Here is a 13,921-nt window from a genome sequence, read left to right on the forward strand (position 1 = left end):
GATTTTTGACATTTTTCAAACTGACCTTTCCACCTCTTTTCCTCCCTCCTGTAAGGTATGAGGAATGGGTCGATGTTGTAGAACTGACATTTCATAGTTGTGTGGGGAAAGGAGAGGAGGCTAGTGGCTTGGTTAGAGTTTACACAGTGTGGTGGAGCACTGATCTTTCCTTTTACAGTTAAGGCTTTCAGTTTTTAGAGTTGAGGCCAGGCAGAGTCAGGTGATGGCAGGGACTGCTGCTGTCATTGCTGTTGTACAGGGGCTGGAGTTGACATGTTGTTACTGAAAAGGTGGATTGCAGCTCACTTCTCAAAGATTTGAAGCAGACCAGGTACTAGGGACTTATAGAACAGACAAGACAATAGGAGCCCAGCTGGTCAGGAGCTGCAGAAAGAAAGCATCCTGAGGAGAGTTAAGTTACTGTGTTCACTCTAAGAACAACTGAATCATGAGTGCCTATTTGGTTTTAAGGAGACCTTGCCTCTGCAGTGGGACTGAAACCTCACAGCTATACTTCTTACCAGAAATAGTTTCTTGACTTTTTCTTTGCTTATGAATGGTTACTAGAATGAGTAAAGAAAGGCAGATAGCCAAGGGAAGTTCATCATAGTGTTAGCATTTGGAGAGTTGCATCACTGAAGCATTTAGTAATAGCACTCTTGAGAGTAGGCTGATGTCCAGCTGACTGACTGACTTCTTATTTTTCAAGTTTTGTGTGATCTACCCTTTCAGGATTGATTCTTACACATTGAGGGTAGATTTAAACTGTTGGAAAGGTACAATTTTTCTTTAAGTTGACAGGGAAAAGTAGTGAAATGGTTTTTTTAAAATCAGAAATCTTATTACATAATTATCATTCTTTGTGTTATGTTTACTCATTTATTCGTCGTCAATATTTACTGAATATTAACTCTGTATTCAGGCATTGGAAATTCAAAGATGAATGAATCAGACATACTCTGTCATAAAGTAGCTCATAGTTTATAGGTTATGTGAGTACTTGCAAATGTTCATTTGAATTTTTCTCATAGGTTCATTCATCTTTGCTACAGTTTAATATGTAATATAGTGTTTGACAAGAAAGTGCTTCTATACTATATATATTGTATATATATATATGTATTGTTTATCCTGTAGCAGATTTATACCCTTAAAAAAACTTATTTACTCCACAGTATCCGGACATGCAATTATTTCTCAGACCTTAAGTGTTGCTTAAGTCAGAAGTCCAGGTTTGACATATTTTTGCTAGACAATTATTCTCAAAATGTTTTGAACCTAATACCACCATACTTCCAGAGTCCCCATGCCTTTAAAGGACTCTAATGAGAAGAAGGATGGCCACCCTGCTGAGACATATTAGTGGCGATTTTTGATTAGAAGTTGATATTTAAATCTCTGTATCTGGTTCTCTTGTTTAAATGAATTTGGTTCAGCAGAGCAAAACAAAAATTGAAATGTTTTAAATCATTTCAGTACCTGTAATTGTCCATAAACAATCAATTTCGACTTTATGAACTCCCAAATCTTTGGTACACCAAGGGTTGTACTAATAACTGTTGTAATTGGTTTTTGTGGCTGTATGTTTAAATGTTGGAAATGGGACTTTAATATGAACATGCAGTAAATCTTAACCACAGAGGCACACACAAGTCTCAGTGTAATATGGAGCAGGAAAGAGACACATGTAAACAGTCATATTCTTCATCTTAATATGTGGAGCCATACCTCCATAGAATTGCATTCAGTGTTTATAGAGAGAGAGCTGGCAATGAAAAACTGCTGTTCCTACGGTTTTACTGTGTATTTTGATCTCTAGGTTATTTACTTTTTCTAAATGTGTAGGGATGGTATTAAAAGATGCTGGTATCAGTTAATTATTTAATTGAAATAATAAAAAAATTATATAACAGGGGGACACATGCTTTTATTTACCTTAGAAGAAAAAGGTTATTGTTGAGGAAAAAAGATTTTTGAATAATATACTAAATAATTTGGGGTAGGAGGATTTTTTTTGTTCTAAACATAAAAGACACAGATAGGGCCGGCCCGGTGGCGCACCGCTACAGTGCGCCGCTTGGGAAGCACGGCGGCGCTCCCGCCGAGGGTTCGGATCCCACATGCAGACCGGCCGCTCACTGGCTGAGCGAGGAGCGGGGGCAACACCGAGGGTTGCGATCTCGTTGCTGGTCCCCGTCTGGTACGGGCGCGACACTGAGGATTGCAATCCATTGCCGGTCACTAAAAAAGACAAAAAGACCCCCCCCAAAAAAAAAAAAAAAGACACAGATAGTTTAAAGTTTGGGTATGATGTGGCATAATTTCTGTTGTATTTGGGACCCTTATTCATGTGAATGTCTTAAAATATTTTGCCACAGAACGTCTCTATGCAACAAATGGAACTCAACTTTCTCAGAAGCTTTTCTCAAGATTTAGAAATATTATATAAATGCATTCAGTGTAATGGATGTTAATGCTCATTCATCGTGAGGAATGACAAAGCATCAAAGAAAATCTTAATTTTAATTCTAGATCTGTGAATTTCTCTGTCAAGAGATTATGTGTTTATAACAGTTTATGGAAATGAGAACTAATAGATGTGTTTGTACAAGTTTGGTTTCATTCAGACTTTGACTTTTAAAGTCAAACCCATATTTCTCTTCATGTTAAACTTCTAAAGAGCATTGGAAAGAAGACTGTTGGCTAGGGTAAGAAGGTTAACATTTTATAAGAAGGGGAGGTTCAGCACGTACCAAATAATATAAAACTATACTTAAGAAGAAGGCTTAATTGAATTCTTTAGCAGTGATGACATCAAACTCACTCAATTTCTCTTTAGGTTCCAAATAATAAAGTTCGTTTATTCAGTCAACAAATATTTATTGAGTGCCAGACACACTGTTCTATGGGCAGGAGATATAGTACTGAGTAAAAAAAAAATTCCCACCTTCATGATGTTTATATTCCAGTTGGGTTACACAGATAATAAATGAAATAAATACATAAAATATATGTTTAGATGGTGATTAACACTCTGTAGAATGCTTGTAGGAAATATGAAGATCTGGTTGTACTTTTAAATACAATAGTTAGGGGAAGGCTTGCTAAGAAGGAGACATTTAAACAAAAGCCTGAAGGACATGAAAGAATGAGCCATGTAGATATTTGGGTAGCACCGTTTTGGTTAGAGGAAAGACAGTACAAAGTATGTGAGATGGGAACATGCCTGGCTCCTTGAGGCTTAACCAAGGAGGCCAGTGTGGCTGGAGTGAGCCAGAGGGACAGTAATAGATATTGTTACAAAAATCTCAAGATATGCTTATTTTTTCTTTAGTTGTACTTTTGGAAATGATGTCAGTCAAATAAACTTGCCACTGGAGACTTTTAAGAACACTGTAGAGTAGATTTAAACAATTTTGAATAAATAATACTCGAGAGTTTGTTCTTCCTTTTGTCTGTCTGTCTCTGTTAGCTAGAGCTAGCTAATCACATGTGATCCTGTTTTCAACAAAGGTATAAACTTTTTTAGATTAGATCACATATGTATCTATAGGATGGTTAAAAATAACCATAGAGGAGGATTTAATATCTCTCAATATTAAAGTCTTTATGGGAGTGGAAGGCTAAGAAGTCTGGTGAAAAAGATCCCTGATTTCATGTTCAGATTTGCTCTTTATTCCACCCCAAATGCTGTACAACCTTGGGCAAATTACATAATCTTTCTGACCCTCAGTTTTCTTATCTGCAAAACTGAGGAATGAAAATACCTTCCTTCCAAGAGATATAAACCATAGAAATAATGTTACATAAAGGGTGTACACAGTGTCTCTCCTGCTGGAGGCATTTAAGAAATGGTAGCTAATGTCTTCATATGAGATAAGGATGGTAGGGATTGAGGCCCACAGTTAACCTAGATATTTTATAGAAATTAATTGTTTCAGTTGTCATCTTAAGAGAACCTTTTTCTTGGCTACAAGCAAGTGGCAAAATGGAATTACTTGAATTTTTCTTCCTTTTCCACTTACTGTTGAAGATACTAAGGGGACATACATATGAAAGTCAGGCAGGGTAGCACCTTAATTAACTTTTGAGAGAGATATCATAGAGTTAGATCTAAAACTTTATTACTCTTCCGGGATTCCTGTTCACAAGATAGATTGCCTATGTTTGATTGATGTAGACAGAGAAAATTGTAGTCCTTGTGATGGTATACTTACACTTGCACAGAGGCTCTTTCCTCTCTGCTCCCATAGCACTTTGTATATGCTTTTGCTACCATTTACATTTGTATATTTTAGCATTGTATGTTAAATTGCATTGAGGACTTTTTTTGTTGCCATAATTAGATGAAATATTCTTTAAGGAAGGGACAGTGTCTTTATCTTCGTTTTCTTGGTGTGAAGCATAAAACAGGGATGGTGAATTGGTACCACTAATGTAAGCTCCACGAAGGCAGGGATTTTTTATTTCTTTTGTGCACTAATATATGTTAAGCACCAAAACAGTTCTTGGCACTCAGTAGTTAATGAATATTTGTTGGATGAATGAATCTTGTATGCCAAAGATAAAAACCTTAATATTTAAGAATGTTCTTTTCGTACTAGATTAGGTTGGATTTAGCAAAGTAGTCTAGAAACTGATACTTTAATTAACAGATAAATTCTACTGGAACTTGCAGTCAGCTAACACCTTTGCTTTGGATTAGCTCCTAGTTTGGAGGGCATGAATTTAGCCAATTTGGATCTTTAGCTTAATAAACACTGACATAGTCAAAAGTCAGTTAGCAGGAGAGAAAAATGGAAATGAAAGACTTAAATATTTTATAAGTTGAATAACCAATCTATGATTAAGTAATCCTTAAACATTCTGTATTTATAGCTACTACTAAAGAAAATCCTCCTGTGGGAAGATACAATGCTAGGGTATTTGTGAACTGTAAACTACAAAGTTAAGTAGTGAGTAAAGGAAATTATGAAATGTATTTGGGAAGTCATAAGACTAAATTTATAGTATGACTCTTAAATATTTAAGATTGGTAAATGGTTTAATCATCCTTTTTCATTTTTTTCAATGAGCTAGTAAATAGATTTTATAGTTAAATTCTTTTAAAATTATTTGAAAAATTTTTTAAATTTTAACTTCTCAATATACATTGTAGTTGATTTTCTCCTTTTTTTTTTTTTTTTTTTTTCTTTTTTCGTGTCCGGCAACGGACCGCAACCCTCAGTGTCGCGCCCGTATGGGACCGGCAACGGGATCACAACCCTTGGTGCTGCGCCCACCCCTCGCTCAACCAGTGAGCGGGAACCGGTCTGTATGTGGGATCCGAACCCTCGGCGGGAGCGCCGCCGCGCTCCCAAGCGGCGCACTGTAGCAGTGTGCCACCGGGCCGGCCCTGTAGTTGATTTTCATGACCCTTTACCCATTCCTCTTTCCACCCTCCCTCTCTCCCCCCCAATCACTACATCATATCTATTCACTTAACAAGTTCAAGGAATTGTGATTGTTGTCTTCTTCCCCCTGCCCTTTATTTGTTTGTATATTTATTTTTAGCTCCCACCAATAAGTGAGAACATGTGATATTTCTCTTTCTGTACCTGACATGTTTCACTTAATATAACTTTCTGTAAGTCCATCCATGTTGTTGTGAATGGCAGTATTTCATTCTTTTTTATAGCAGAGTAGTATTCCATTGTGTAGATATACCACTGTTTCCTTATCCACTCATCTGATGATGGACATTTGGGCTGGTTCCAACTCTTGGCCATTGAAAATAGTGCTGCAATAAACATTGGAGTACAGGTATCCCTTTGGCATGATGATTTCCATTCCTATGGGTATATTCCCAGCTGTGGAATAGCTGGGTCACATGGTAGATCTATCTGTAGTTGTTTGAGGAACCTCCATACCATTTTCCATATAGGCTGCACCATTTTGCGGTCCCACCAACAGTGTATAAGAGTTCCTTTTTCTCTGCAACCTTGTCAGCATTTATCATTCTCAGTCTTTTGGATATTAGCCATCCTAACTGGATCGTATCTCAAAGTGGTTTTGATTTGCATTTCCTGAATGTTGAGTGATGTTGAGCATTTTTCATGTGTCTGCTGGCCATTTGTATATCTTCCTTTGAGAAATGTCTATTCAGTTCCTTTGCCCATTTTTAAATTGGGTTATTTGGTTTTTTTTGCTGTAAAGTTGTTTGAATTCCTTGTATATTCTGGATATTAATCCTTTGTCAGATGTATATTTTGTAAATATTTTCTCCCACTCTGTTGGTTGTCTTTTCACTCTGTTGATTGTTTCTTTTGCTGTGCAGAAGCTTTTTAGTTTGGTATAATCCCATTTGTTTTTCCTTTGGTTTCCCATGCTTTTGTGTTCCTACTCATGAAGTCTGTACCCACTTCTACTTCCTGGACTGTTTCCCCTATGTTTTCTTTAAGGAGTTTTATTGTTTCAGGATGTATATTTAATTCTTTAATCCACTTTGAGTTGATTTTGGTATATGGTGAGAGGTACCAGTCTAGTTTCATTCTCCCACCTATGACTATCCAGTTTTCCCAGCACCATTTGCTGAAGAGGCAATCTCTTCCCCTGTGTGTAGACTTGGTGCCTTTGTCAAATTTCAGATGGCTGTAGGTGTATGGGTTGATTTCTGGGTTCTTTATTCTATTCCATTGATCCGTGTGTCTGTTTTTATACCAGTACCATGCTGTTTTGGTTATTATTCCTTTGTAGTATAGTATAAAGTCAGGTAGTGTTATGCCTCCAGCTTTTTTTTTTTTTGCTCAGGATTGCTTTGGCTATTTGTGGTCTTTTATTATTCCATATAAATGTTAGGATAGTTTTTTCCATTTCTGAGAAAAATGTCATTGGAATTTTGATGGGGATTGTATTGAATCTGTAGATCACTTTGGGTAGTCTGGACATTTTCACAATGTTAATTCTTCCAATCCAAGAGTATGGAATATCTTTCCATCTTCTTTCGTTCTCTTTAATTTCTCTCAACAGTGGTTTGTAGTTCTCTTCATAGAGATTTTTCACATCCTTGGTTAACTGTATTCCTAAGTATTTTATTTTTTGATATCTATTGTAAATGGGCTAGCTTTCTTGATTTCTTTTTCTGCATGTTCACTGTTGGATTATAGAAATGCTACTGATTTTTGTGTGTAGATTTTGTATCCTGCAACTTTGCTGAAATCATTGATTAAGTCTAAGAGTTTTTTTGTTGAGGCTTTAGGCTGTTCAATATACAGGATCATATCATCCGCAAAGAGGGACAGTTTGACTTCATCTTTTCCAATCTGGATGCCCTTTATTTCCTTCTCTTCTCTGATTGCTCTGACTAGTACTTCCAATACTGAGTTGAATAGGAGTGGTGAGAGTGGGCATCCTTGTGTAGTTCCTGTTCTTAAGAGAAAAGCTTTAAGCTTTTCCCCATTCAGGATGATATTGGCAGTGGGCTTATCATATGTGGCTTTAGTTGTGTTGAGATACTTTCCATCTATATCTAAGTTGTAGAGAGTCTTTATCATGAATGAACGTTGAATTTTGTCAACTGCTTTTTCAGCGTCTATAAAGATGATCGTATGGTTTTTCTCTTTGCTTTTATTGATGTCTTGTATCACATTTATTGATTTGCATATGTTGAACCAAACTTGCATCCGTGGATGAATCCCACTTGATCATGGTTTATAATTTTGTGTATGTGTTGCTGTATTCTATTAGTTAGTATTTTATTGAGGATTTTTGCATCTATATTCATCAAGGATATTGGCCTGTAGTTTTCTATTTTTGATGTATTTTTGTCTGGTTTGTGTATCAAGATGATGTTTGCCTCATAGAATGAGTTTGGGAGAATGGCCTCTGTTTAAATCTTTTGCAGTAGTTTGTAGAGAATTGGTATCAATTCCTCTTTGAAGGTTTGGTAGAACTCTGCAGTGAGCCCATCCAGTCCTGGGCTTTTCTTTGTTGGGAGCCCTCTGATAACCGCTTCAATCTCTTTTATTGTTATTGGTCTTTCAGATTTTCTATATCTTCTTGGCTCAGTTTTGGTAGTTTGTATGTGTCCAGAAATTTATCCATTTCCTCCAAATTTTCAAATTTGTTATCATATAATTGTTTATGGTAGTCTCTAATGATTCTTTGTATTACTGAGTTATCCATTATGATATCACCTTTTCATTTCTAATTTTTGTTATTTGGGTCTTTTCTCTTCTTTTTTTAGTTAGTGTTGCTAAAGGTTTGTCAATTTTATAAAGCCAACTTTTTGTTTCATTGATCTTTTGTATTGTTTTTTGGGTTTGTTTCATTTAGTTTTGCTCTGATCTTAATTATTTCTTTCCATCTACTAACTTCGGGTTTGGATTGTTCTTGTTTTTCTAGTTCCTTAAAGTGAAGTGTTAGGTTGTTTATTTGCCATCTTTCAATTCTTCTGAAGTAAGCATTTAGTGTGATAAATTTCCCCCTTAGTACTGCTTTCGTATCCACAGCTTTTTGTATGATGTGTCATTATTTTCATTAGTTTCAAGAAATTTTTTGATTTCCTGTTTAATTTCTTCTTGGACCTGTATGTCATTAAGTAGAATGTTGTTTAATTTCCATGTGTTTGTATAGTTTCGAGAGTTTCATTTGTTATTGATTTGTAATTTTAATCCATTGTGATCTGAAAAAATACATGGCATAATTCCAACTTTTTTGAATTTTTTGAGACTTGTTTTGTGACCTAACATGTGGTCTATCCTGGAGAATGTTCCATGTACTGATGAGAAGAATGAATATTCTGAGGTTGTTGGATGGAATGTTCTGTAGATATCGGCCAAGTCTAATTGGTCTAAAGTGTTGTTTAGATCTTGTGTTTCTCTATTGATTTTTTGCATAGTTGATCTGTCCAATGTTGAGAGTGGGGTGTTCAGGTCCCCCACTATTATGGTGTTAGTGTCTGTCTCATTCTTTAGATCTGATAGTGTTTGCTTTATAAATCTGGCTGCTCCGACATTGGTTTTGTGTATCTTTATGATTGTTATGTCTTCTTGATGGATAGATCCTTTCATCATTATATAGTGGCCTTCTTTATCTCTTTTTATGGTTTTTGGTTTAAAGTCTATTTTATCTGATACAAGAATAGCTACTCCAGCTTGTTTTTCATTTCTATTTGCATGGTAAATCTTTTTCCATCATTTCACTCTTAGTCTGTTTGTGTCTTTACAAGTGTGGTGAGTCTCTTGAAGGCAGCATATTGTTGGGTCCATCTTTTTAATCCAGTCAGTCAGTCGTGTCTTTTGAGTGGGGAATTTAATCCTTTTACATTTAGAGTTATTATTGAAAGGTGTTGATTTACTCCTAGCATTTTATTGATTATTGTTTAGATGTCTTAAGTATCTTTTATTCCTTTCTTTCTGATTTTCTGTTTGTCTTCTGTGTTTGTTGGTTTCTTGGTGTGGTAGATAAACAGTTTTTCCTCTTCATTGTTACCTTTTTTGTTTTGCTGGTAGATTTTGTTCTTTCTTGAGTATTCATGGCAGTGATGGTTGTTTCTAAGGTATCAAACCCAGTACTCCCTTGAAAATTTCTTGTAAGGCTGGTCATGTGGTAGTGAACTCCTGCAGTTTTTGTTTCTCTGAGAAATATACTATTTGTCCTTCATTTCAGAAGGATAGCTTTGCTGGGTAAAGTATTCTTGGCTGGCAATTTTTGTCCTTTAGTATTTTGAGTATATCATCCCATTTTCTTCTGGCTTTTAGGGTTTCTGATGAAAAGTCAGATGTTAATCTGACTGGGGCTCCCTGATAGGTGACTTGCCGCTTCTCTCTTGCAGCTTTTAAGATTCTCTCTTTGTCTCTGAGTTTTGCCAATTTGACTATAACATGTCTTGGAGAGGACCTTTTTTAATTGAATATGTTTGGGGATCTTTGGGCCTCCTGAATCTGAAGATCTGTGACTTTCCCTATACCTGGGAAGTTTTCTGCTATTATTTCATTGAATATGTTTTCAATGCCCTTTCCTTTTTCCTCCCCTTCTGGAATACCCATAATTTAGATATTTGAGTATTTAAGGTTGTCTGATATCTCCCTTAGATTTTCTTCTAGTTTTTAAATTCTTTTTTGTTTTTTCTGGTCTGCCTGTGTTAATTCAAACAACCCATCTTCAAAGTCAGAAATTCTCTCTTCTGCTTGTGCTAGCCTGGTGGTTACACTCTCTGTTGTGTTTTTTATATCATTGAATGAATCCTTCAGCTCTACAAGCTCTGTTCTTTTTCAGGGCATTGATTTCTTTGTACATTTCTTCTTTCTGGTCCTGTATGTTTTTTCTCATTTCATTGTGTTGTCTAACTGAGTTTTCTTATATCTCATTTAGTTTCCTTAGAATTGTTGCTTGAAATTCCTTGTCAGTCATTTCAAGGACTTCCTGTTCTATAGGATCTAGAGCTTGAGAGTTATTTTACTTTGACAGTGATGTACTTTCTTGACTTTTCATATTTCTGGTATCTTTCCTTTGGTGTTTAGACATTGTGGAAGGGAGTATCATGGTCCACTCGTTCCACCCTGATGTCTGGCCTGGATCCTGAAGGGACTGCCAATTCTGGGCAGCAGGGACTAGCCTGGGCTGGGGGTCCTGTGGCACCTCTCTGTTCCGGGGCAGCTGACTTGGCGCGTGTGGGCCTGGCGGCTCTTGGGCCTCTCTGGGTGGCAGGGACTGGCCTGGGCTGGGGGTCCCATGGTGCCTGCCTGTTCCAGCATGGCTGTCTTGGGTTTTGTGGGCCCGGTGGCTCTTGGGCCTCTCTAGGCAGCAGGGACTGACCTGGGCTGTGGGTCCCACAGTTCCTGCCTATTCCAGCATGGCTGACTCAGGGCGTGTGGGCCCAGTGGGTCTCAGTCCTCTCTGGGTGGCGGGCACTTATAGTATAGTTAAATTTTAATATTTGATTGAGCATGTGTTTTTCTGAGGATAAAATAATTTTAAAACTTGATAAGATAATTATTTATGTAGGATTTATTTAGTATAGTATATTTATATAGAGAGAAATGAGCAATTGACCAAGAATAAGTAACTAAAGTAAGTTACACTAGGGTGTTCCTTTCAAAGAGGTGCTTTGGGGCTTTTATTGGATACTTTAATATTAATGAATGCAGATTGTTAATTATTTTAATGTTGTTTACTGATAGCAGTGAAAATATTGATGATAAATATTTTCATAAGAATGGTATTATAGGGCCGGCCCGGTGGCGCACTGGAGAGTGCGCCACTTGGGAGCGCGGTGGCGCTCCCGCCGAGGATTCGGATCCCATGTGGAGACCGGTTCCCGCTCACTGGTTGAGCGCGGTACGGGTGCAACACCAAGGGTTGCGATCCCGTTGCTGGTCCCTGGTATGGGCGTGACACCGAGGATTGCGATCCCGTTACCGGTCAGTAAAAAAGACAAAAAAGGAAAAAAAAAAAGGTCCCTGGTATGGGCGTGACACCGAGGATTGCGATCCCGTTACCGGTCAGTAAAAAAGACAAAAAAGGAAAAAAAAAAAAAAAAGAATGGTATTATAAAATAAATTGAGAGTAAAATTGAAGTTGAAGTGAATACTAGGAACTCTCACTAGTGCATTGTTAACTATTATATTTCTTACATCATTTTTCTCAATAGATTATATAATTACAAAATAGCATGATTTTTTCTTGAAACTTCGCCACTGTTTTGTATATAAAAACTTTTGAATAAAATGAGTATGGAGTAACAGAGGAAAAGAGGAAAGATTGTTAAGAATTATTGAAGTTCAGCTTCAGCTGGGAGCATCCTTTCTCCTCTAAGATGAGGAACCAAAATTTAGAAATTGAATAAAGACATATTTTACTTTATTTTTTGCTATGTAAAGTTAATAAACAAGTCTTCATGTTAATATGGAAAAACTCCTAAAAAGATATTAAAGATATCAGAGGCCTCAGGTCAAACCTGTTTATAGAAGCATAATGAACTATTGCATACCTATGGTTTTTATGAGCAAGTGAAAAAACAAAAAACTAAATTCAAAGCATTAGCAGTTATGTAACTGATTGAAAGTAGTAAACATTATGAAAATATGTTGTGTGAAGCGTTAAAAAATCCTATTTTAGATTAAAGCATTCACAGTGTGATTTCGTTTTCAACAATGGAAGAACATATTTTGTCTGTGAAACTGAGGCAATTATAATATTACATTTTAAAACCCCATCTATTTCAGGAGACATTATGTGTGTGGTCATTTTTAGAATACTGTTTCTACAGAGTGGTATAACTGTTGTATTTTCACAGCTTTATGCATAGATGTTAACATAAAACTTTAAAACTTTATATGTTAACATAACAGTAAAACTTCCCTATAATATGTATAGTATTATATGAGGGTACTTCAAAAATTTCATGGAGAAATTTGTATTATTTTTCTTTTTGAGGGCAGCTGGCAAGTATGGATATCTGAACCCGTGACCGTGGTGTTGTAAGACTGTGCTCTAACCAGCTAAGCTAATCAGCCAGCCTGAATTATCTTTCAATTCTATTTTTCCATGAACTTTTTGAGGTACCCTTGTATTTCAGACCATATGCCCATTTGTCTATTTTCAATTTTTATTTAATATTTAAAATATTGCTTTTTTCTGAAAATACAATTACTGCATTAAATAAGATTTTTACGTAACCAACATTTCATTGTAATAGGTTTTTGGGAATAGCACTTATTGATTGAACAATAAATGAGAACTATCCTATAAATATTTGAGTGAAATGACATTTTTTTTCTCACCCTTTTTCTGCTCCGCATTTAACTCTTTTGGCTATTTGATAAAGTTTAAAATGTTTGTTCTAGTCAGTTCAGGCTGCTATAACAAAAATACTATAGACGGGTGGCATTTATGTTTACAGCAGAGAAAGTCAAGCTGTTGGAGAAAGTGGACAGCGATATAATTGTGAGACATCTTACAGAAGAGTATGGTGCTGGAGTGACCACCGTATATGACCTGAAGAAACAGAAGGATAGACTATTGAAGTTCTATGATGAAAGTGATGAACAGAAGTTAATGAACAATAGAAAACACTGTATAAAGCTCAAAATGAAGATCTTGATTGTGAACCTATACCTTCAGAGTCCATCAGTAAGCTGGTTGAAGTGGTTATCAAAGAAGTTTTTAATATCGATAATGAGGCTACAGTTATTTATTCATTGACTGATGGTGAAATACCTAAAATAGTTCAGAATCAAGGTGATTGTGTTAATTGTGATGATAAAGGTGGCATTGCTAACACTGCAGAAAAAGTGCCTGCAGATGATGTGATGAAAATTCGTGATGGACTTATCAAAGGACTAGAGCAGTGTACATTTATAACCGAACAAGAAATCATGTCAGTTTAGAAAATCAAAAAGAGACTTCTAAAACAAAAACCATTGTTAATGAGGCAGATGAATCTGGAGCAAACATTTAAACAAGCCATCCAGCAGAATGCCTCCTCATCCTTGGAGGACCACTCCCTGGTCCCTCAACTGCTTCTGTTGTTTCTTCTCCCCTAAAAAAATAAAATACAGTGTACAGTAACCTTCTAATCAAAACACAGCATCATAGGTGGAAACTGAAAGCCTACTGTTTGTTGCTGTTGTTTAAAAGCTGATGCAGGTGTTCTGGTGATGCTCCTGTGCTGCTTAGTTACTCTGAACACATTTTTTCACTGTATTAATGGTACCTCATATTTTTTACTGTTAAGTACTTATGTGTGAATAAGTGTAAGAAAATGATTGCTTATTTGGTAGCATATAAATTCAGAGTCAGGAATGATGGCAATGCCAAACAACTATAGATTTTCCACACGGGCTGAAATAGTGACACCTTTGCTTTCTGATGGTTCAGTGTAAACAAACTTTGTTTCATGCACAAAATTATTAAAATATTACAGAACATTACCTTCGGG

The sequence above is a fragment of the Galeopterus variegatus genome, unplaced genomic scaffold (assembly GCF_000696425.1).
Source record: "Galeopterus variegatus unplaced genomic scaffold, G_variegatus-3.0.2 Scaffold4737, whole genome shotgun sequence".
Taxonomy (NCBI): Eukaryota; Metazoa; Chordata; class Mammalia; order Dermoptera; family Cynocephalidae; genus Galeopterus; species Galeopterus variegatus.